This window comes from Lynx canadensis, chromosome B4, assembly GCF_007474595.2.
Source record: "Lynx canadensis isolate LIC74 chromosome B4, mLynCan4.pri.v2, whole genome shotgun sequence".
Classification (NCBI taxonomy): domain Eukaryota; kingdom Metazoa; phylum Chordata; class Mammalia; order Carnivora; family Felidae; genus Lynx; species Lynx canadensis.
Genome location: NC_044309.1, coordinates 104,059,085 through 104,083,472, shown reverse-complemented (window position 1 = coordinate 104,083,472; position 24,388 = coordinate 104,059,085). Strand labels below are relative to the sequence as shown.

General features: G+C 35.2%; 1 protein-coding gene across 5 annotated transcripts in view; it reads left to right on the top strand.

Annotated features, from left to right (window-relative positions):
* PPFIA2 (PTPRF interacting protein alpha 2) overlaps nucleotides 1-24,388 on the top strand; it is a 478,405-nt gene that overhangs the window by 205,425 nt on the left and 248,592 nt on the right. The window lies entirely within an intron of this gene.

The following is a 24,388-nucleotide window of genomic DNA, read 5'->3' as shown; positions in this document are numbered from 1 at the left end:
TTCTGCTCAGAACCCTCCAAAGACTCCCTATCTCCTTCCAGATAAAACCCCAAATTCTTAAAAGGACAACACAAAATTCATGCTCTGGCTTCACCTCGTTCGATATTCTCATTCACTCCACTCAGGCTATACTAGCCCCCATCCTCTTCTACACAAAATGTCAGGGCTTTATACTTTAAGAACTTTATATTTGCTGTTCATGCCAAGATGATTCTATGCCTGAAATCTACATGCTCACCTCCTTCAAGACTTTGTTCAAATAGCATCTTCTTAATGAGACTGATGGGAATTTCCCAATTTAAATTTAAACTCCTCTTCCCTCTCCTTCTCTGCAGCATTTTCCGTCTCTGTATCTTCTCTCCTATTTTTCCTGCAGCACTTATCTTCTTCTTTCTAATTATATAAAATATATGTTATATTAAATATATATATTTATTGGATTTTTATATTTACCTCCATCCCCACCAGAATATAAACTCTGTAATGTTTTGTACATGGATGTATCCAAACATCTAGAATAGTGACTGGCACTCAATAAGAATATGTTTAAGAAAGGAATTAATTAATCATCAAGATCCACAACTTCATCTTCTTTGCCTTTGTTATTGTTACGGCAATAGGAACATTTGCTACTTGTTGTGAACATGCAGTGACTGTGCTGTGGTGTTTATCCTACTTTATCTTTTTTCTAATATTGAAACCCAACTTTTTTTTTTTTAAATTTTTTTTTTCAACGTTTATTTATTTTTGGGACAGAGAGAGACAGAGCATGAACGGGGGAGGGGCAGAGAGAGAGGGAGACACAGAATCGGAAACAGGCTCCAGGCTCTGAGCCATCAGCCCAGAGCCTGACGCGGGGCTCGAACTCACGGACCGCGAGATCATGACCTGGCTGAAGTCGGACGTTTAACCGACTGCACCACCCAGGCGCCCCGAAACCCAACTTTTGAGGTTATCTGTCATTATACTGATTTTAGAAATGGGGAAACAGGCTTATTGGGATATAGTAACTTCCAACACCAGCAGCTAGTGGGGACGGCGACATTTGATTTAATAAGATATGATCCAGGGGTTGTAAGCTGAACCACAAGGCTGTGATGCCTGGCATTCACTTGTTGGGATTTGTGCTCATGTCAAATTATGAAAATGGGTGATGTGAGTCTCAGTTTAAAATGTGGGTCCTCTCTCAGCATACTGTCCGTATCAAATGTTTCACCATACAAGATGTGGGAAAGGTACTGATCTGGGGAAGATTCTGTAGGGAAATGTCACACCTTGAGATCCTTCATAGCATTCAGCGCTCTTCTCCCTCAGAGCTCAAGTGTCTTGTTCAGACTGAACATCTGCATAGGCCAGGCACTGCACCAGGCCCCGGAAGACATTGGTGAGATAAAGAACTCATTCACAGGCTAACAGGAAGAAGGGATTCTTAAAATACTTTGTGATTTGCACTCTACTAGAGGTGTGTTAATGGTAGAATAAATGGTCTATCAAGAGCATGTACGTTTGCCAGGAGGTGTAGAAAGGCATCTCAGGGACCTGGGTTAGAGGAGTAAATTATTTACCAAATGTTGGTGGAGAGCAGTAGAGGGAATCCAAATATCCATTGTATGGGCAAAGACACAGAAGTGAGAAAGAGCTGATGTCTTCTTGGATGCCTTTGGTTCTAGTTCAGGCCACACTGTATTTTTCTTTCTTTCCCTTACCTCTTTTCCTTCCTTTGTTTCTCCCTTTTTCTTTATTAGTTAGGGAGTAAGGGGTTTGGGGGCAGTGTCTGGATTGCCAGTGGGGAAGATTTGTGGGGAAAAAAAAATTGATGTTTTTTAACATGTTTAAATGTTTAAATGTTGGCTTTAATCTACTACATAATTGTCCCAGCAGAGAACTTTTTTTCTAAACTTATATCACATTATTTTTATTTTTTTTTTTTTGGCCTGGTTTCCCTATCAGTATTTCAGGTTGAATCTTTTGTGTCATCTATAAAATAACATGTGTATTTAGGTGCTTTATTGGAAGATACTTTTTTTTTTAATTTTTTTTTCAACGTTTATTTATTTTTTTGGGACAGAGAGAGACAGAGCATGAATGGGGGAGGCGCAGAGAGAGAGGGAGACACAGAATCGGAAACAGGCTCCAGGCTCTGAGCCATCAGCCCAGAGCCTGACGCGGGGCTCGAACTCACGGACCGCGAGATCGTGACCTGGCTGAAGTCGGACGCTTAACCGACTCCGCCACCCAGGCGCCCCGGAAGATACTTTTTTTTAATGTTTATTTATTTTTGAGAGAGAGAAAGTAGGGGAGGGGCAGAGAGAGAGGGGCAGCTGCCAGCACAGAGCCCAGCACGGGGCTTGAACTCACGGACCTTAAAATCATGACCTGATCCAAAGTTGGATGCTTAACCAACTGAGCTACCCAGGAGCACCAGAAGATACTTTGTTTTAATTCATTTTCCTTCCGCTTCCTACTTAGGTTTTTAGGGCCCTGTAGTATAAACAGTATGTGCTTGATAAATTAATAATTACTGATGTAAAATCATAAGCTTGTATGGCACTGACAGGGAATCATTCATGGGTTTTCAAAAATGTTTGTTACACTGAATGTATATTATATAATATATATTAGTAATTTGATAATCTACAGTAGCTAATTTGCCATTCGTAATTTTTATTATTCCTTAAGAGAAATTAAATAATTTTATTCTGCTCAATAAAAAATTTTGGAACTTTGAGAGACAGTTTCTCTTTTTGATTTTCTGTAGTAATATCATTGGGGAGAAAACAAGTGATCTTTAGCTGGTGTCTTAAATAAGGTGGTTGATAGTTTTTAGTATGGTACTTGAGTAGTTTGGAAAGTATAATTAAAAGCTTTATTTGTAAAGCACAATAAAAGTCATATAAATTACAGTTTATATATAATATTAAATATTCATGAGTTTGTTAGAGTAAAATGTGGAAATTTTACTCTGAGCTAGTGAGGATTACTGTTTTGATAGTTCAGAACAGATGATACATTTATCTTGTTTCATGTTTATCTTAAGCCAATCTCATATGGTAGTAAATAATAGTTGTCAACTTTGTTGTGATTTTTGATGAATATTAACTGCTCTGATAATTGATTCTTATAGTGTATTCTGTGCAGGTGGAGATGCTGACTGTATTTACTACACTCATGTTTTCACTGAAGACTTAGCTGTGATGATGAGTGAAAATGTATTTGAGGAACAAATTTGAAAATCAGACATAAGCAATATCTTACTAGATAATATCTCCTGAAGCAAGGGAAACAAAAGCAAAAAATAAACTTTTGGGACTACATCAAAATGAAAAGCTGCATAGTGAAGAAAACAATCAACAAAACTAAAAGGCAACCTATGGAATGGAAGAAGATATTTGCAAATGACATATCTGATAAAGGATTAGTATCTAAAATATATAGAGGACTGCCTGGGTGGCTGAGTCAGTTAAGCATCAGACTTCAGCTCAGGTCATGATCTCACAGTTCATGGGTTCAAGCCCCATGTTGGGCTGTGTGCTGATAGCTCAGAGCCTGGAGCCTGCTTCAGATTCTGTGTCTCCCTCTCTGTCCCTCCCCTGCTCTCTCTCTCTCGCTCTCTTTCTCTCTCTCTCAAAAATGAATAAACATTAAAAAAAATTATTTAAAAAACCCTTCTTAAAAAAAAGAACTTATAAAATTCAACACCCCAAACCCAAATAATTCAATTATAAAAATGGGCAGAAGACACGAATAGATATTTTTCCAATGACTTAAGTTTGAAACTCAAAGTTCAGTAACGAGTTCTTAGTCTTTGAGGTCCTGTTACAGACTTTTCTAAAAGTATTCCAAAAGATGAAAAGTAACAAGAAAACAATTTAATTTCCAAGAAGAGAAAATGTATTGGCAGTGTTTTAAAACACAGACCCCCTTCATTGTCTCCATTCCTCAACTTATAAAAAGTCCAGCAAGGGAGTGATAAATGAAAGACAGATATGTTGTTATTATGCAAAGTCACTGGGATAGGACAGTGGCTCAAAACAAGGAAATTTGAAGTTAGAAACCATTTTGACTGAAGAGGATAAGGGGCACCTGGGTGGCTTAGTCAGTTAAGCATCCAGCTCTTGATTTCAGCTCAGGTCATAATCTCACAGTTTTGTGGGTTCAAGCCCCACGTTGGGCTCTGTGCCGGAAGCATGGAGCCTGCTTGGCATTCTCTCTCTGCCCCTCCCCCAGTTGCTCTGTCTATCTCAAAATAAATAAATGCATTTAAAATAACTGCATTTATTTTATATAAATAAATGCATTTAAAATAAAATAAATGCATTTAAAATAAAAAAAGATCTTTGCCATACCATTGATAAGTTCTAATATTTCACACATTTATCATGTTAGGACTATTTCTAATTAAGAGCAATTTTTGCACCCAATTTTATTCCCATCCTGAAACTTTACAAATTTTAAAAGTTCATAAGTAGTGGAAAATCACTATGGACAGTCTTCAACCGAATGTAATCTACCCGAACTTATTTGCCATAGATCTTGAGGTCTGTTCAGTTGTATTTTTTTTAAATCACCTGGGCCTAAACAATAGGATAAAAAGAATATTGAAGACATACATTTAAAGAATATATATATTCTTTCTATACATATATATGATATGCCCTAGAATCACAAATGATCTTTAGAGAAAATTAGTACCTTTACACAGTATCCTTTTGTATTAAAATATTGCAGTATTATTTACAACAGTACCATACCTAAATACTTACAAGCATTTTGAACATTTTAACCAGTGCCCTTTTCATCATGGTTACACACTGCACTCTATTACTTTCTTTTTTTCAGCCAGGTGACATTGGATATGAAACTGAACCCTCCTTTACTCAGAAAGCTAAGTACCCCTTCACAGCATTTCACACCAGTGTTACAATGCAAAATTGGCATGTCAGCTAAATTTTGGCCAAAAACCAGATACGTGAGAAACATACTATTAATAGAAAACTCTTAAGTGATATTTGATAAATCGAGACTGATTCTTGGTTGAGATAAAGGGGCTCTTGCTTCCATTGGTGAGAAGCTACTTTAGTTAGTATGTTGAGAGAAAGAGGCAAATAACAATTTAAAAACATTTCTAGGTACTCTTCTAAAGAGAAAGAGGTTATGGAATGGGGGGAAACAAACAATAGGCATAGTTCTTGCCTTGATAATAAAAATGAGGATCAAGATAGATTCCATCATAATATCAAGAACTTGCTAATACTTAACACCTAAAATTCTGAAAGTAGAACAGACTATCCAAAACAGATACGCTTCTAGTACCTAGGTATTCATAAAGAGACTAAATAACTTAATAAGTAAAAGAAATTCCTAACTACATAGTATCTTATCTGTTGATTGATTTATTGCATTTCCTACCCAGTGTTGCCTTGGTTGCAAGCAACATATACGTACATGCAAACCAGATCAAGAACAGGGAGTATTGATTATAAAGGTTTGAAGACCCTCACAAAATCCAAGCACGGGAGGGAAAGACTACTCGACTTCATGAGAACTGGCAGGCCTTTAGGAGCTGAGTTGCTGTGACAGTCCCTCAAAGACTCATTTTTTCTCATTTTCCTTTTTTATGTCTGTTCTGCCCTCCTTTCTTTATGAATTGGCTTAGTCATAAGTTTGCAGAAATTTGCAAACATCCACTCCAGAACCTAAGGGCACATAATCCCCCAGCTGTAAAGTAAATAGCTCACTAGTAACAATCTCTACATCTCTCATCTGATTGCATTAGCACATCTCTGGCTTAAAGCCAGACTACCAAAATCCTAAATTTCATCTAGCAAATGTCATGGCTGCTTTTATTTCAATTTATTTTATTTTATTTTATTTATTCTCAAGTTAGTTAGCATACAGTCTTACCCTCCTTGATGCCTGTCACCCATTTAACCCTGTCCCCCACCCACCTCCACCCCCACCCCCATCACCATCAACCCTCAGTTTGTTCTCTGTAAGAGTCTCTTCTGACTATCGCCAAAGGTTGTGGTTGGGGGTACAGGATTGTATTAAAGACAATGCTGATCATTCAGGAAACCAAGCAGCTCAGTTATCAGGCAATGTGTCCATTACATTTATTTTCCTAATTAATATCTGCTTAATGAATTCTGAATTATTTCCAGAACTGATTTCTTAAACGTGAGAGTTGATCTCTGAGTTTCTTTCTTAGTTTCAGACTCTGTTCTAATTACTTCTAACCAATTTTGCTTATTATAGCCCTTAAATTCATTCTTCTTGTCTCTAGTCTCAATCCATTTCAGTGTACCCACCTGTGTTCTTCTCCTTTTTAAAGAAAAAAAAAGTCTTTACAACCTCCCAGTACCGTTAGGAAAAAGTCTTTCCTTCACATATCCTACTGTGTTCTGGGAACTCTAGGCCTTCTTCCTTTCTGTCTCATGTCTTGCCATATCATCACATACCAATCTGTCCTTCATCCTGATCACTTGCTGCTTGCCAACTAGTATTATCTTCTTCCTTATCATTAGTCCTTTTTTTTTTTTTTTTAATGCAGTTGGTTAAAACTGATCCATTACTAGCCCAGGGAACTCTTGATTATTTAAAATTCTATCCAAACATTAATTTACCCTGAAAGTCTCTGATCCTTTGATGTGGTCCTTTGCTTCCCTTTTGTAAGATTTCATGGTACACTCTACTTACACTATCATCATATTTCTTTAATGTTGTTATTTGATTATGTGTCTCTTCTGCAATACTATGATTTTCTGAAGGTCAGGGGAATTATCTTTCACCTCTGAATATGCACTGCCTAGTCAAGTTCCAGGTACATTGTAACTAACTGATCAATAGGCATGTTTCAATGAATAGAGATTATACTGCTTATGCCAGTTTGATCTTCTGATGTGGCATCCATTCCCTGAATATAAGAAAACTGAAAAACTTAAGAAAGGTGAATGATATGTTAGGAAAATAATTCAGGTTATTTCTTTGAAATGATTTTTGTATCTTTGACCAAAAAAAATTATGACTTTTTGTACCTTATTTTTCTCGCCCATAAAATGAAGAATGAGGAATAAATGATCTCTAATAAGTCCTTAGCACTAATATTATAGAAAAATATTGACATTTTAGTGTTAGTAACATCAGTTTTTTCATCACAAATATTCCTAGGATAAGTCAAAATTATCTGTTGATACTTACACTCTAGGCTTACCACCTAATTGATATAAATGAATTTGAAGTATATTAATACAAAACAAGGAAGCAGATAAACAGGTACAAATTTCAAATGTGTTTCTCCTGCCCTGACATCCACCGAATCCTAATGTGTACATCCAGCTGCCAAGTTCACATCTCCACTGGGATATCTCATAAATGTCTCAAAAGAGACATCTTGATTTTCCACCTTTAAAACTTGTTTCTTTTCAGTCTCAATAAATAATGCCACCATCTTTTCAGATTCTCAACCCAAAATTCTAGGATTCATTCTTAATCTCTCTCTTTTTCTTATATGTCTCCCCCATCCACAAATTCCCAATGGAAATCAGCAAATTTTATCAGCTTTACATGATTTCATGCATCCAAACATCCTGATTTCCTTTTGGCATGAAGCATTGTCAAATCTTAACTGAAATATAACAGTAGTCTTTTAACTGGCCACCGTGCTTCCATTTTTCTTTCCCTACATAGCTACCAAAGCAATCACTGAAAAATGCATATCCGATCTTGTGCCTTCCACAGTTAAAATTTTCCAGTGCCTCCCAGTGTAATATTTGGGGGAAAAAAATCCCTCAAATCCTCACTCTGGCCTTCATAGCCTAAAGTGCTACACTCAAACCTGCCCAAGTGCTTTGACTCTAGATATTTGAATCAGCCTTAAATGTCACCTCCCTCAATTCATGTTTCTCTCATCATCCTATGATCCACTTGCCTTTAATCTGTATTATCCTTTTAATATATATTTTGCACATCCATGTTTGTTTGTTTCCTTAATTTTGCTCTCCATTCCTACCTTTTGCATACATCCATAACGTCTATTTTAATACATAGAAAATACTTATTTGATGATGACTATAGTTTTAAGAATTAATATTCAGGAATACAGGAATATAAAGTGGTTTAAAGTTATAAGTTCTAAACTTAATTCTCTCATATAAAGCTTTAAATGTTAAATTGTGAGTCATACTTTTCTACTCAAAATTTTAGGAGATTTTAACTTTTACAAGGCTTTTGTTAAATCCATACTTTACCATTTATAAACTTAATTAATACATTTTTTTATGTTCTGGTCTGCATCATGTAGTTAATAAATTTGATTTCCATTTTAATGACTTTAATCGTTTGACAGATAACATCATTTCAAATTGCTTAAGTTACTGTCAAACCTTAATTATAATATATTCAAGTTTAATTTCCCTTAAATATTTCAATACTGCAAACTTAATAAGAATTTTAGTCCTAAATCAAATGACACAGAACAAGAAATAATCTTGCTCCCAAAGTATTCTTAGTGTCTAGAACAGGAATATAAAGCTTATGTTCTCCCTGGAGGTTATTCCTTCATGGTGGACTCTTGCATTGGGTTTTAGTTCTCCCATTTGATTTTCTCCCATCTTTTTTCTCTCCCTTCCCTCTAAACTTCTGTTTTGTTTTGTTTTTTTTTAATACACATGAGTCTAGAATTATGCAATACAAAATTAAAAAGTGAATAGCATTAGATTGAAAATAGAAGAAAAACACAAAGCAAAAAAATATGATATTCCCAGTGGCTCAGTTGGTTAAGCATCTGACTCTTGGTTTGGCTCAAGTCATGATCTCACTGTTTAGTGACTTTGAGCCCTGCATCAGGCTCTGTGCTGACTGTGCAGAGCTTGCTTGGGATTCTCTCTCTCCCTCTCTCTCCTCCCCTCCTCCACTCACGCTGTCTCTATCTCTCTCAAAAATAAGTAAACTTAAAAAAATATGATACTGCCTTATTACTTGATGCTGGAAAGGTAAGTGAAATATTAGCATTAGGCTCAGATGTCTTTTTTTTTTTTGGTAGAAAATATATGATTACCTCATTTTTTATTTTGGACTTAATTTTTTTCAATTTTTTAAAAAATTCTAATTAATTAACATGTAGTGCAATATTGGTTTCAGGAGTAGAATTTAGTGATTCAACAAATACATATAACACCCAGTGCTCATCCCAACAAGTGCCCTCCTTAATAACCATCACCCATTCAGCCCATCTACCACCCACCTCCCCTCCAGCAATCCTGTTTGTTCTCTATAGTTAAGTGTCTCTTATGGTTTGCCTCCCTCTCTTTTTTTTTTCTTCCTTCCCCTGTGTTCATCTGTTTTGTTTCCTAAATTGCATATATGAGTGAAATCGTATGGTATTTGTCTTTTTCTGACAAACACTCTAGCTCCGTCCATGTCACTGTAAATGGCAAAATTTCATTCTTTCTGATGGCTGAGTAATATTCTAGTGTGTGTGTGTGTGTGTGTGTGTGTGTGTGTGTGTATAATTTCTTCTTTATTCAGTCATCAGTCATTGAACATTTGGGCTGTTTCCATAATTTGGCTATTGTTGATAACTCTAGTATAAACATCAGGGTGCATGTGTGCCTCAAATACATATTTTTGTATCCTTTGAGTAAATACCCAGTAGTGCTATTGCTAGGTCGAGGGTAGTTCTCTATTTTTCACTTTTTGAGGAGCCTCCATACTGTTTTCCAGAGTGGCTGTGCCAATTTACATTTCCACCAACAGTGTAAGACAGTTCCCCTTTCTCTGCATCCTCTCCAACATCTGTTGTTTCTTATGCTATTAATTTTAGCCGTTCTGACAGGTGTGAGGTGGTATCTCATTGTGCTTCTGATTTGTATTTCTCTGATGATGAGTGATATGGGGCATCTTTTCATGTATCTATTAGTCATCTGGGTGTTTTATTTGGAAAACTGTCTATTCATATCTTCTGCCCATTTTAAAACTGGATAATTTGTTTCTTGGGTGTTAAGTTTGATGAGTTCTTTCTAGATTTCGGATACAAACCCTCAGATAGGTCATTTGCAAATATCTTCTCTCATTCCTTAGGTTGCCTCTCAGTTTTGTTGATTGTTTCCTTTGCTGTGCAGAAACTTTTTATTTTGATGCAGACCCAATGGTTTATTTTTGCTTTTGTTCCCCTTGCCTCTGGAGACATGTCTAGTAAGAAGTCACTGCGGCTCATATCAAACTGGTTGCTGCCTGTGTTCTCTTCTAGGATTTTGATGGTTTCCCGTCTCCTGTTTAATACAGAGAAGTGTTTACTTTGTTGGTATTTGTTTGTTTAATGTGATTCACTAAAATAAAAATGATTCTCATTTTAGCTGTCAGTTGGATCTTTTCTTCTTTTGACACGTTGGCTTTGATAATGTATTTCTTTCCTAGTTCCAGATGAACTCTTTTTAGCATTGAGAAGAAAATGAATTTCATTAATGAGGTATAAATTAGGATATTTGATTTTTTGCATTTCTTCTTCTAAAATTGGAACGCTAGCTGCAATGCTTTAATTTTAGAAAAATAATCCAAAGTTAGAATATGATATATCCCACTGGTAGTGAAAAATATCACAATGTTTCTTTTCATAGTAGTTATCATAAAATATATATTTTAATACTCATTGGTTTACTTATAATTGTAGAGTGCACCATGGCTGTTTCATATATAAAATATAATTTTCTGTTGTGTGGGTGAGCACTGAAGTCCCATGATTCTGAGAAAAATAAAGCTTGGCTTTAGCACATTTCCTCTGCTTCTGATTATAGAGGTAATTATTCTGATGTTGCTGTGGAAGTACTTTTAATAACACTTTTTGTAGATTGTGTTGCTGGTGTAAAATTTCTGTTTATTTACTTACTTAATTACAAATTGGTGAACTTAAACATTTTGTGGGCATAGACAATTATAAATTATTATTGTTTAGGTCTGAACACAAAAGTACTCAGTAATTTTAATGGAATGCGAATTTCTACCCATTGTCAGGAACTTCTTTTATTTCACCTCAGACCTAGAAGTTATGTTTTCCTATTTTCGTTTACATTCAGCTTTTTTCAAAACAAGTGCTGCCTCTAGAACATATGTTTATATGGATATTTTGTCCAGTTGAAAGCTGATGCTTTATATCTAATTCTATTCTAGAAGGTGGAGTCCTAGTCTTTTTGTTGAGTCTCTGAATTCTTGTTACCTATATCACTATCTGATTCTTGATCTCTTTTAATCAACCTGTCTGCTTTAAGACTGTATGTACCCTGACATCCTGTGGCTACTGATGGTGGCTGCCCTAATTTTTGCTCACTTGATAAATGGTGCTCCTTCATTCATTCAACAAATATTATTGGGTGTCTACTTTTCTAGGAACTGGGATAACCTAATGAATAAAATAGAGACCCTCCTTTGTGAAGATTACAATTTAGTGGGAATGAATGGTGGTGATGATAAATATAATAAATATAATATATAATATAATATAATATAATATAATATAATATAATATAATATAATATATATAATATATAATAAATAAATAACATGTAATAATATATCAGACGGTCACTAAGCACTAAAGAGAAATGTAAAGTATAGGACCCTGGAGGTATTAGGGAAGGCTTATCTAAGATTACATTTGCACAACTCAAAGAAGGTGAGAAAGGGACAATGCAGATATATGAGAGGGTATGGGGGTGGTCACTGTGAACCTTTTCAAGGTGAGTTTTAGTTAATAGGGTTTGAGAGAAAACAGAAAGAGTGGAAGTAAATACCATGAGTAGAGACCACTTTTTCAAAGATTTTTATTCTAAGAAAAAGCAGAAAAATGGGATGGTAGCAAGTAGGAGATAAGAGGATTAATGATATGCTTTCCAGATAGTTGAAATTGCAGCATGTTTGTATGCTGATGAAAATGGTTCAGTGGAAAGAAAAAAATAATAATGCATCAGATGCCCAAATCTGGTTTCTTAGTTTGCTCATACAGTGCTGATACCTATTAAAATAAGATATTGATTAGCCCAGTTCCTACAGGCAAAGAAAATGTTATGGTTTAAAAAATATATCAAGACACAAACATCTTGATCATGAATTTTCCAAAATTAATCTTTCCTGCCATTACCATTTTATAGGATTAGCTGAATTTCCCACCAGTTGTGCTATTATGCCACAGCCTTAGTTCTGATCAAAAGCTAATTTATGTTCTCATAGAGAAAAATCTTTTATTTTAACCATTAGGTCATACTCCCTTCTAGAAGCATAGATTCTGTTATTGGAATGCCAAAATTCGAGTACCAGTATCTATCCATTTAAACAAACATAAATCATGTGTGCACTAGACCAGAACTATCAAGTAGTTAGAGATAAATATCATTAAGAAATCAAATGTGTTAAGAATTTTAAAATATCTGATATTTGTTACTTTTATCTTTGTAACTCAATATTGAGGTAAGAAATGCATTATTTTTGGTTTGTGTTATCATATGAGGAAAATATTAACAAAATACCAAAATTATCAATTCAGTTACTTAATATTTTGTGAACAAACCACTAATCAAATGACTGATATTTATACCAAATCCTAGTAATTCCTTGAGAATGTAGTTTTAGAAAGTCTGTCCGTTCTAACTTTATGTGAAAGCAACAAAATCCCAACCAAAACTGGTTTTAAGCTATGTTGTGATTTACTGGTAACTGAAAATCCCCAAATAAAGCAGGATTCAGCATTTGGTGGTACAGTATTTCCAGTAATGTCATGAAAAACACGATTTCTTTTGTTTCCTTGTTCTGCCCTCCAGAAACATTATCTCTGTCATCAAATAGGCAAAACATGGCCATAAATTGGCTTCCATTAGCAACCAGAGTTACAGATATCCTTATTCACATCTAGTAGGAGACAAAACACTTTATGATTCCAGATTCCAAGTAAAATATTCACAGAGGGTACATCCCTAAGACAGTGTCTGAGGACAAGAAAATAATGCTGACTCTCAAATCAAAAAGGTTCTCTGAAGTTATGAAATTAATTAGCTTTTTTTTCATACTGCCTGGGATACATGTAGGAAGGGTAAATAAGTGTTCCAAAATCTGGATACTTAGGATAAAAGGAACCAGCAGTGTCACCACTGACCTAGATTTTTATAATAATTTCCTGATTTTTTTTTTTTTTTATTTTGCTTCTTTTACCAATGATTGTATTTACTAGACAAGAGTAGAGGGACATGTACGGGAATTTTCTTGTGTAAGTATATTATTAAAATATACGTAAATAAATGATACTTATTAGCAATAAAAGATTTACTAATTTACTGAATTTTATAGCTAAGAGGGAATTCCTGCCTTCAGGGAACTCAGAGTCTTACTGGAAAAAAATATTTGAACAAGCCACAGTTATAGCATGTTAAGTGTTGTGACTGAGTTAGTACACGCTCCTGGGATAACATACATAAAAGTTCTGTATTAGTTTTCTAGTGCTGAATAATGAATTACCACAAATAATACATACACATTTATTATCTCACAATTGTCTTGCTTCTGGAATCTGGGCACGATTTAGCTGGGTTTTCTGCTCAGTCTCACAAGCCCATAATTAAGGCTTCAGTCAGTCAGATCTCAGTACTCATTTGGGGCTTGAAGTCCTCTTTTAAACTCATAGGGTTGTTGGCAGAATTTGGGCCCTTGTGATTGCAGCGTGGAGGCCCTCAGCTCCTAGAGACCACCTACAATCCCTTTCGACAGGAGAGTCTTTCATCTTAAGGGAGGCCAGTCTCTTTCTTAAGGCTTTCCACCTGAATAGATCAACCCCAACCCAAAAATAATACGTTTGATTAACTCAAAATCAACAAATATGGAGCATTAATTGCATATGCACAAATCTCTTTACCTTTGTCATAATCTGTTGGCTAGGAGAAAGTCACAGGTCCTGTCCACACTCAAGAGAAGGAATATATGGAAAGTGAACACCAGAGGATAAAATATCAGTGTCATGACCCTGGCCCTAGGTTCCATTCACCATAGGAGCCAAGTTGACTCTATCTAGAGGAGCAGAGGATTAAGAAAGGCTTCATGCAATGGGTAAAATGTGAGTTTGGTTATGGAAAATAAGATGTTAAAAATTTTTTTGTGTGTTTATTTATTTTTGAGACAGAGAAAGACAGAGTGGGAGCGGGGGAGGGTGTGGCAAAGAGGGAGACAGAACCTGAAGCAGGCGCCAGCCCAGGCTCTGAGCTGTCACCACAGAGCTTGATGCGGGGCTTGAACTCGCAAACCGTGAGATCATGACCTGAGCCTAATTTGGATGTTTAACCGACTGAGTCACCCAGATGTCCCTAGGATATTTTTAGATAAGAGAAGAAAGGACATGTGGGTACTGAATTAAAATGAATAGAAGTGTATATGGAGTTCTAAAAGTGATTAAAAGTAGAATAGAAAAATAGGTCCAATATTGTTCAACCAAAGTGTTGGTAAGAAAAAAATAATGTCTTTAGTTTTGATTATGTGTGGCCACATCATAATATGTCATAAAAAGTTTACACTTTCCTCTGTAGACAATGGAGAATGATCACAGGCATTTTTACTTTTGTCCATGCATCCATCCATTCATTCATCCATCAGTATTGACAAAGTGGTACTTTGTACAAAGCACCTCTTAGATACCAAGGATATGCCTTTCCCTGCCACCAGGCACTTACAGTATAGTGAGTAATGAGCCGAATTCATTTAACAAATTGTATAAATGGGACTATGAGATAATTATAAATCTGTAGCTTACTTGGTTCAGTCCCAGAGAGACTTTGCCATCAGCAACCAAAATTATTTCAAAATAATTCAGTTCCTTTACTTATGTTTGTTAAAACTGGGAAGGGAGCACAAAGTTTGGTAATAATATTTTCTAAACTTTCCCTCATCTTTCTCCCCATTCGCTATCCTCAAACTAGAAGGGACCTGTTAAAGATCACAGAACGCCCATCCACTGGGTCCTGGAGTGAGTGTATGCAGCAAAGTTTCCCAGGCCACTAATTAGAAAAAATCTTCTCTTGAGATGAAAGGGTTTCTCTGTTGCCAAAGCTACCATTACCATAACTAATAAGAGATATTGTCTCCATGGATAAAAGCATAGGAGAGCAATGCATTCTAAATAAAGCTCGGTTTCAGTCAAAACAGGCAGATGGAAAAGCATTCTGTGAAGAATGCAAGTAAATAAGAGAGTGATTTATTATGGGAAAGGGCTTCTGAGGAAAAAATTGGATAGGAGGGAAACAAAGTGGAGTGAAATGAAGAAGCGATCTAACTTTTATAAAGATAAGTCTTGCAGCAATATGTAGGGAGAATTGTAGTACTGAACCAGCAGGAGCCTGCAGGCAGAAAGTTTGTGTGATTCCCAATTCAGAAATATTTTTTATTGTATACTTAAAAGAGAGGTAGTATTGGGGCGCCTGGGTGGCTCAGTTGGTTAAGGGTTTGACTTCAGCATAGGTCATAATTTAGCCATTCATGGGTTCGAGCCCCATGTCGGGCTCTGTGCTGACAACTCAGAGCCTAGAGCCTGCTTCAGGTTCTGTGTCTCCCTCTCTCTCTCTCTGCCCCTTCCCTGCTCACAGTCTATCTCTCTCTCTTTCAAAAATAAACATTAAAAAAATTAGAGAGGTAGTACTGATTGATTCAAGCTTTTTATGTCTAAAGCATTCTGTATAAGAACTTTTAAAACATTTTTTCATAGAGCTAATCTTTAGATAGGTATAATACTCTTATTTATTTTTTAAATTTTTTAATGTTTATTTTTGAGAGAAAGATAAAGCACAAGGGCGGGGGGCAAAGAGAGAGGGGGACACAGAATCCAAAGCAGGGTCTATGCTCTGAGCTATCAGCACAGAGCCCGATGTGGAGATCAAACTCACAAACCACGAGATCATTACCTGAGCAGAAGTCAGATGATTAATCGACTGAGTCACCCAGTCACCCCTATAATACTCTATTCTAATGTATCGTATCTTTCTGAATATATGGCATATAGAGTTATATTAAATTTTACATATATATACGTATATATATATACATATATACGTGTATATATATACATATATATATACACGTATATACATATATACGTGTGTGTGTGTGTGTGTGTGTGTGTGTGTGTATATATATATATATATATAATCTACACTAAATGATTAATGTGTATTTCTAAAAAGAGGTTATTTGTGTATATAGGAGAGTACTTAATTCCTTGGGAAGGTGTAGGTACTTGAACCAAGAGAAAATATAGCCTGCAACAAATTACTTCAAAGCAATTAGATAGCTAGCTTTAAATATCTTAAATAATGAATGTTTGTACTCCAGTTCACATTTATTGTATATTTTTTCTTCTTTTGAATCTATAGATTTAATATTTTCAAAAAGCTATAATGGAACAAATATGAGGATAGTTGTATTTCAAATATTTTATTAGTCCTAATATCTTTCCTTAGATAAATATATTTATGTGATTATGTTTTGTTGGAATAAAAACAATCACAAATATCAATCTATGCTCTCACCTTTACATAATAATCTGCAATGTAAATTTTATAACATAGAGTCAAGCAGGCCCAGATATAATTTAAATTCTTCATAATATAAGAATTATATTATGTGCGTGTGTGTGTGTGTGCAGTGATTTTAACAAAACTCTATTAACATTTCAAAATGTCTCAATTTGGATGACGTATTGCTATTCAAAATTGTACTTCAATTAAGAAAATTGTCTTATTAAGCACTTACTGCATATACAGACCACACTTAATATTGTGGCTCAGACATTTCAGGTGCTTGCAATATATTGACTCTTATCCAAAGAATTTGTGATTAGTAAAGATCAGAATAAACTTCCATCCACTCAATTCTATGATTAATATGTCAAATTACCACTCACCAGAGTTACTGTATAAGCAGCATTTATTAGTGGCTGTTATCTAGGGCATGCAGAAGGCTGGAAACTCACTTTGATCTTTTGCTAGTGATCATTAGACCACGCTTTCTTTCATATGACTCCTGAAATCTCTAAGAAGTGTCAGGAACACATTGTTTTCCATTACCACTAATCATTTAGCTACACTCTAGTATTTCTGAGTATCTAGCACTACTCTTTTTTTATAAGTGTACTATAATTTTTGGGTTTATGTGATTCTTTAACATTATATACAAAATAGGGTGGCATATAAATGAGAAGAAGTTTCTACTATTATCTTTGACAATCCATTGATAATTTGGCACTCCTCCACCTTCCCTCCCTCCCAGACAATGGCTTCTTATTAACTTCCGATAGAATCCATACACCCTCCTTGGAATACCAGGCACTGCATGGTATCAACCCTGCCTACCTACTCTCTCTTCTTTAACACACTTATTGTCACCCACCCTGTTCTCGGCACACTGGTTCTTAAAATATACTCTGCTTTTCCCACTAGAGGAAAGTTGAGTGGGTGCTCTCAGTAAAGACAGTCACTTCTGACCCCCCCTTACAGCTATTCTCTTGACTGCCTGCTTTCTATCCTTCAGATCTCAGTTAATTTGTTTGTTTTATTTGTTATTCTGTCAAACCTGTCAAAGTGACTAGCACATAATAGATAACCAGAAAAAGTAAGTGAAGGAAGGAAAGAAAGGAAAAAAAAAAAGGAAAAAAGGGAAGAGAATAACAATTGTCTTTTGCATTGTTTATTGCATACTTGATGGAGTCACAGATACATAAACCCAAATAATTCCATTTTAAAACTAATTCATCATGAATATTGTGATAAGCTCTAAACAGCATTTTCTGTGATAAAACTGTGCCATTTTTAGGAGCATGTTAATTAACACAAGGACTTGAAACATTTCTTTAAGTATACTATTTCATGCGATTTGACATACTGTAGATCTTTGGATGGTTCATTATAGTAATGAAAGCAACATTGCTGTAAACAATCAAAGTAACATGCATGTAAGTGTACAGATATAGGCTCTCCTATTTCAAGCTTATGTAATATGAGTCTCTATAATTAGCTAATCAGTTTAATAGTTTTTACTAATTTAATTTTCTTCTCCATTTCCTATTAATAGATTGTCATGGTTGATTTACCTGATGTAATTAATAACTTGGGAACTACATTATGACTGCTGAAAGGCATCGTTAAATGAATCTTTAAATATTTTTAAACTATTTAATTTCCTTTCTTAAAGACAGATTGAAGAGTAGAATCAATTAGAAGAGAATAAGAGTTTCAGTACAACATTAATATAATTTATTGCTATTTTAATTGGCCATTTTAAGAATTCATTCAATTAGGTATCATATACTTTTTAATCTTTGAAAATTATATTGTTGCTTTTTGAAGTAATTATTGCTACAAAGGTGGGAAATTCTAGAAGAGGAAATAGAAAAGGAAAATTTTCATAGATGTATATTCCAATTTCACAATATATAGCCAAAAGAATACATTTGTATTTTTGTATGTCACTGACTTTACAGTGAACTTTTCCACTTTCCATTAATGGGTAGACCAAATAGAATTTTAAGGAATTGCATTCTATATAACTCATTTATTCAGCAAAATATTTGAACATGTATAGTGTTCTAGTTAAATTAAGGATTTATTACTAGATAATTATGTTGTTAATTTACTCAGTAAATATTTATGGAGCTCTTACTTTATGCTGGACACTATTGTACATTGTGAGGCAACAGCAGAGAAGAAAAGAGTCTTTGGCCTCATGGAAATTACACTCAAGTAAGAAAACAGGCAGACAGATAGATAGATTTCATGGAAAATTATTAAGTCAGGAAAAGTGGTTTAGAGAATGTTAGGGAAGAGAAGGAGATACTTGAAAAGGTGACAGTGTACGAGATTATAATGATGAGTTGTAGTATCTCCGATGGGCAGATCAGCATGTGAGGACATGAGAAAGAATGAAGAAATGATAGGCAGTGGATATGCTCCTTCTAGCTTTGAACAACTCCTGAGTTTGGGGTATGAGACAGTAGAAGATGGTTTATAGAGAAAGAGTTGTTCATCATTGAAATTATGGGAATTGGGGTATAGTTATATTATTAGTGGACAGAGCATAAGCCTGAAAGTGGGTGGCTGAGATATGATTGAGAATCAAATCATTGAAAAAGAGAAAGTCAAGATTCTTCTCCATGAATGTTGAATTATTAGGAATTCTGAATGGAGAAATCAAAGTGGTGGTGAGCCAGGTGTTAAACTCATTAAGGAATGAGTGGAAATCATTAAATTACATTTTTAAATTACTTCAACAAAGAAAGGTGGTGGGCAGTGTAATCTGAGAGTTTGGGCTTCAAGGTAAGCAATTTTCAGGAAGCAAGTAGTCTGGAAGAGGCAGTGAAGAGAAGGACGCCTATACCAGGCATTTTCATTGGGCGTCTAAGGTGCTTCCATAACAAACCAACGTTACTAGTTTATCAGGTGGCTATTGTGTATTGGCCCTCAACACTTTGCCACCCTTGCTCTAATGGGCCTTGATGACCAGCAGAATGTGGACAGCTTCAAGCTACATTTTCAAGATTCTTTTGTAGCCAGGGCTAATCACATGTGATTTAGGTCTAATCTTATGCCCTCTCAGAAAGCTCTCGTCCTGTAACTTCTGCTCAGTTGGCTGACAAGCACACCAGAGAGGTATGTGGGGCTTCGGACGCAGACTTAGCGGCAGTGTCAGCATCTCGTCAGACCCCTCGTGGACGTGGAGAGGCAGGGCATGTGGCACAGATCTCAGTGGTGTAGACTGGAGCATTTTATGTGCCATGGCTCTGGAGCTGCCACTGCTTTTGTTTTTCTGCTCAGTGCGGTGGTGCAGAGACTTCCTGATTTGGGGCAGGGAGAGCAGTTCCCCTGGATCTTTGTTCTGTGTAGTATCTTTAAGGTTAGTTAGTAAATGTTTAACCTAAAGTCCGTTTCTTTAACCCACCCAGTGGTTCAGTCATTCAACATGCTGTGACAAATGTCCCCACAACTAAAGTGGATTCTGGTCTCTCCAATAGAGGCTCGAGCCATATAGAAGAGTTAGAGTGCCGTGGACTTCCACACATGGTAGACATATGGGGGGGGGTTGGAGTTAAGGAAAAATGTTACATAAATGACAGCTTTCGCTTTTGATCGTGAAGTCTTCCCTTTGGCTCTGTAGCATGTAAGGACTATTTATTTCAGCATGTTTTCATGTAGGTTTGATAGAATTCCACGTCTGGCATTATCCATATTTTTCGTTAATTGTCTTGTTATCTGTGGTACATTACTAAGCCATATGACAAACGATCTACATACTCCAGGTGCATGTCTTTTCATAATTAACCTTCTAAAATAGTTAACAAAAGAACAGAAACATTTATAGAAAATACAGTAAAACAATTTCACTAGCTTGCCCAGTCTGCTGTAACAAAGTCTTACAAACTGGGTGACTTAAACAACAGACATTTATTGTCACACAGTTCTGAATGCTCAAAATCTGAAATCAAGCTGTTGGCGGGCTTAATTACTTCGGAGAGCTGTGAGGTGGGGTTTATACCGTGCCTCGCATTTAGCTGGTGGTTGCCTCGGGGATCTTGGTTTGTAGATAGTGTCCTTTCTGTGTCTCCACATGGTCTTCCCTCTGTAAATGTCTGTCTCTTTGTCCAAATTTCCTTGATTCATAAGGACACAATCATATTGGATCAGAACCCAACCCAGTGACATATATTAATATGAACATCAAAGATCTTATTCCCGGGGCGCCTGGGTGGCTCAGTCGGTTAAGCATCCGACTTCATCTCCGATCATGATCTCATGGTTTATGAGTTCAAGCCCCACATTGAGTTCTGGGCTGACAACTCGGAGCCTGGAGCCTGCTTCAGATTCTGTGTCTCCTTCTCTGTCTGCCCCGCCCCAACTTGTGCTCTGTCTCTCTCTGTCTCTGAAAAATAAATAAATGTAAAAAAAAAAAAAAAAAAAAAAAAAAAAATCTTATTCCCAAATAAGGTCACATTCATAGATACTGGAGGTTAGGACTTTAACACCTTGTGGGAAAGCACAATTTAACCCATAACAACCGAATAAAAATACAAATGTCTAAAGGCAAGTGTATAGTAGAGTTGATAAATGGAGACTGGAAGATTGTATAACTAATTTACTAATTTAATCTGAACAAGAACTGTAATTGACTAATTTAATTTTGACAAGAACTGTAGCAGGAAATACCATCCTCATTTTGCCAATGAGTAGACTGTGTCTCTGGGTATTTGCATAATTTGGCCAAGTTTAAATAAGCATAAAGACAAGTGTTTGAACTCTGAAATTCTAGAACTGATCTATTTAAAATAAATCCAATACACTTTTCCACTCTTCTCCACTGTTTTCCCAAAATAGAAAAGCTACATAAGAATTATAAATCTAGAAAGCATCTTTTTCTCAATGCTTGCAATCCTCATGGAAAATAAATTGTTTCAACTATTATTGATCTACTTCAACCATGCGGCACAGAAAATGTGTATGCTTGGAATTTAAGGTCCTTCCAGGTATGGAAGAATTTGATATGGAAACTTTGGTAAGAGGTTTGGCAACAGATGATGAGGACTGTGGAAAAGGAGAGGAGGGATGGGATCCCAGAAATATATCTGGGTAGTATTTGTAAGTTTTAATGATTTATTAGATGTGTAGTAATGAGAAAAAAAGAAAGTTTAGAATGATTTCCAGATTTCTGTTTTGAAAAAAAGGAAGTCAGTCACGAAAGCATTCATGTGTATATGGAACCATATCCAAAAAGAGAAGATACAGGAAAAGTAAGTTTTGAGGGCATGTGATTGGAGGTGACTTTGAAACATCCAGATGAAGTTCAAATATGAGAATCTGAGCCTATGGAAAAAGCCAACAATAGTCTTCAGAAGCCAGGACTAAATATCAGAGTGAATGTGAAAAGTAGTCAAATTCAAACATGAATCAGAAATAAGAGAAATGGATAATGAAATGGAAATAATTGTGACATGATGTTTGTTTTTGACAATACACATTTTATTAATTATGTAAGCACAGTATGTTGATCAATATCAGTATTATGCATATGGATTTGTGTATTTATTTTATATAATCAGAGTGTGATTATATACATATTGGTTAATCCTCAAGACTTCTGAGAAATAGCAGGTTTTATCCTACATGTAAGGTTCCTTTTAATTTACCCTTTGCCAACAACTCAATATATCAAGCAAGTAGGAAAGAGGGGTGTAGTCTTAATGTAGCTTCCATTACTGTTGAGTTAGCATTCTGTTATTTTTCAAATCCCAAACATTGTTCATTACAAATAAAGTATAATTTTGTCAGCTCATTTGTATTGTGATTTTAAAGTACATAAAAGCAAACGAATATTGTAAAATTCATGGAGATGTCAGTAATAGGATCATGTTAATATTTTCTCTCTCATTAAATTCACTTTAGTTTCCCCGCTCATGATCTTACAGATTAAAGCAAATAGCAGGGAAAGACACTGAAGGAATGCAAAAAAATGCATAAGAAGAAAGGCACTAAGAATCTACAAGTGATTCTTCTTTAAAATAAAAGCATAAATGACAGCTTAAATAGTAAAATGTCATAGAATAACAAATGAGTTAATTTATTTCTACAATGTGTTATCAAGAAAAGGACAGTGGGTTGAAGCAAGGAAAAAGGCTAAACCATGTAGGATAGTTTAATATATTTACTTTGAGAAATAGAAATCAAATTTATTATTATATATAAATAACTATTTTAAATTTCCAGCTGTGTTATAAATGTATCATTTAGTTGTATCAGAATACTATTTTACCTCCCTAAATCTTTCTTTTCTAATTAAACAGTCTTGCTGAATAATTTACTTACATGTGAATTAAATTATAAGAGAATGCATAACTTCAAAAAGATCCTAATTTTGTGTAGATGAAAATACTCTTTTAAAAATGTACTTCTGTGGGGTGCCTGGGTGGTTCAATAAGTTAAGCGTCCGACTCTTGATTTTGGCTCAGGTCATGATCTCATGGTTGTGGGATTGAGCCCAGCTCTGGGCTCTGCGCTGAGTGTGGAGCTTGCTTGGGACTTTCTCTCTCCCTCTCTCTCTTCCCCTACACACATGCTCGCTCTCTCTTTCTCTCTCCCTCTCTCAAAATAAACATTAAAAAATAAAACTTTGCTTCTAACAGGGTTAAAATAAAATATCTGTTTCTTCTAATGAGTGTATAGTATTCTGTTGTGTGAATGTATAATAATGTATGTAATCATATATAAATTAATGGGCATTAGATTATTTCTATTTTTTTATACTGACACAAAAAATGATATGCAGTGAACATACATTTACATACCTTTTAAATAATTTTGAAGGTATGTAGTAAGCAGGTTTAAGTCAAAGAGTCTTAGAAGCAAGTTTAAGTCAAAGAGTACCTGCATTTTAAGTCTTAGAAGCAGATTTAAGTCAAAGAGTACCTGCATTTTTAATTTTAATAAATATTACCAAGTTCCTTCCCAAAGATATGTATGACTTTATATTTCCCTAGTCGAGTGTGTGCCTAGTTTACCTAAGTCACCTTATAATGGCATCTGTGATATTTATGAATTTATTTGATATCTATGATACTATAAGGAAACACTGGCTCCCTGTCATAAATGAGGAGAGTGTATTTCTAGTCACATGGGATATTTATTTCTATGTTTATTTATTGGCCTTTTGTATCACTTGGTAATCCCTCTTTTTCTGCCCTTATGTTCAGTTTTACAAAATAAATTTGGCTTAGTTTTTAAAAATCACTTTGTAAATTTTCATTGGTTTGAGTTTAATCTATCTAAGCCCTTCTATTTTCATTGGTAGACATTGACACTGTTTGTCAATAACTGTACAGTGGGTTTTATATGTCTACCTAAACATCAAGAACATGATTCACATATCCCAACAAGATATAAACCACCTCATTGACTTTTTGGTTTCTGTGTTTGATTATTTTCCCCAAGTCTACACTTTGAAGACATTAAGGACTAAGGTAAATATACTCTCAAATATAATTTTGTACTTTGTTAGGAAAAATAGTTTCAAGGCATTCCCATTAGCTGTTAGATTATTTTAGGAAAGGAGTCTTAGTGGTATTTGAAATATGAAATGCCTTTATCAAACAAGATCACACATATGCTAATGATGAAGAAAAAAGCAAATGATCAAAGCCCATAACAATAAAGCACTGTATTAGAAAAAGAGGTGTGTGTGCCTGTGAGATGCCTATGAACATAAAGTGGTTCATTTCTAATTTGCAAGGTAACTTGGAAAGCTCGGTCCATGCTAAATGTGCTTTTATGCTTAATTGGCCTCTTTGGTAAACTTGCCCTAAATAATTAAAACGTTCTTTGAAACTTTAAGC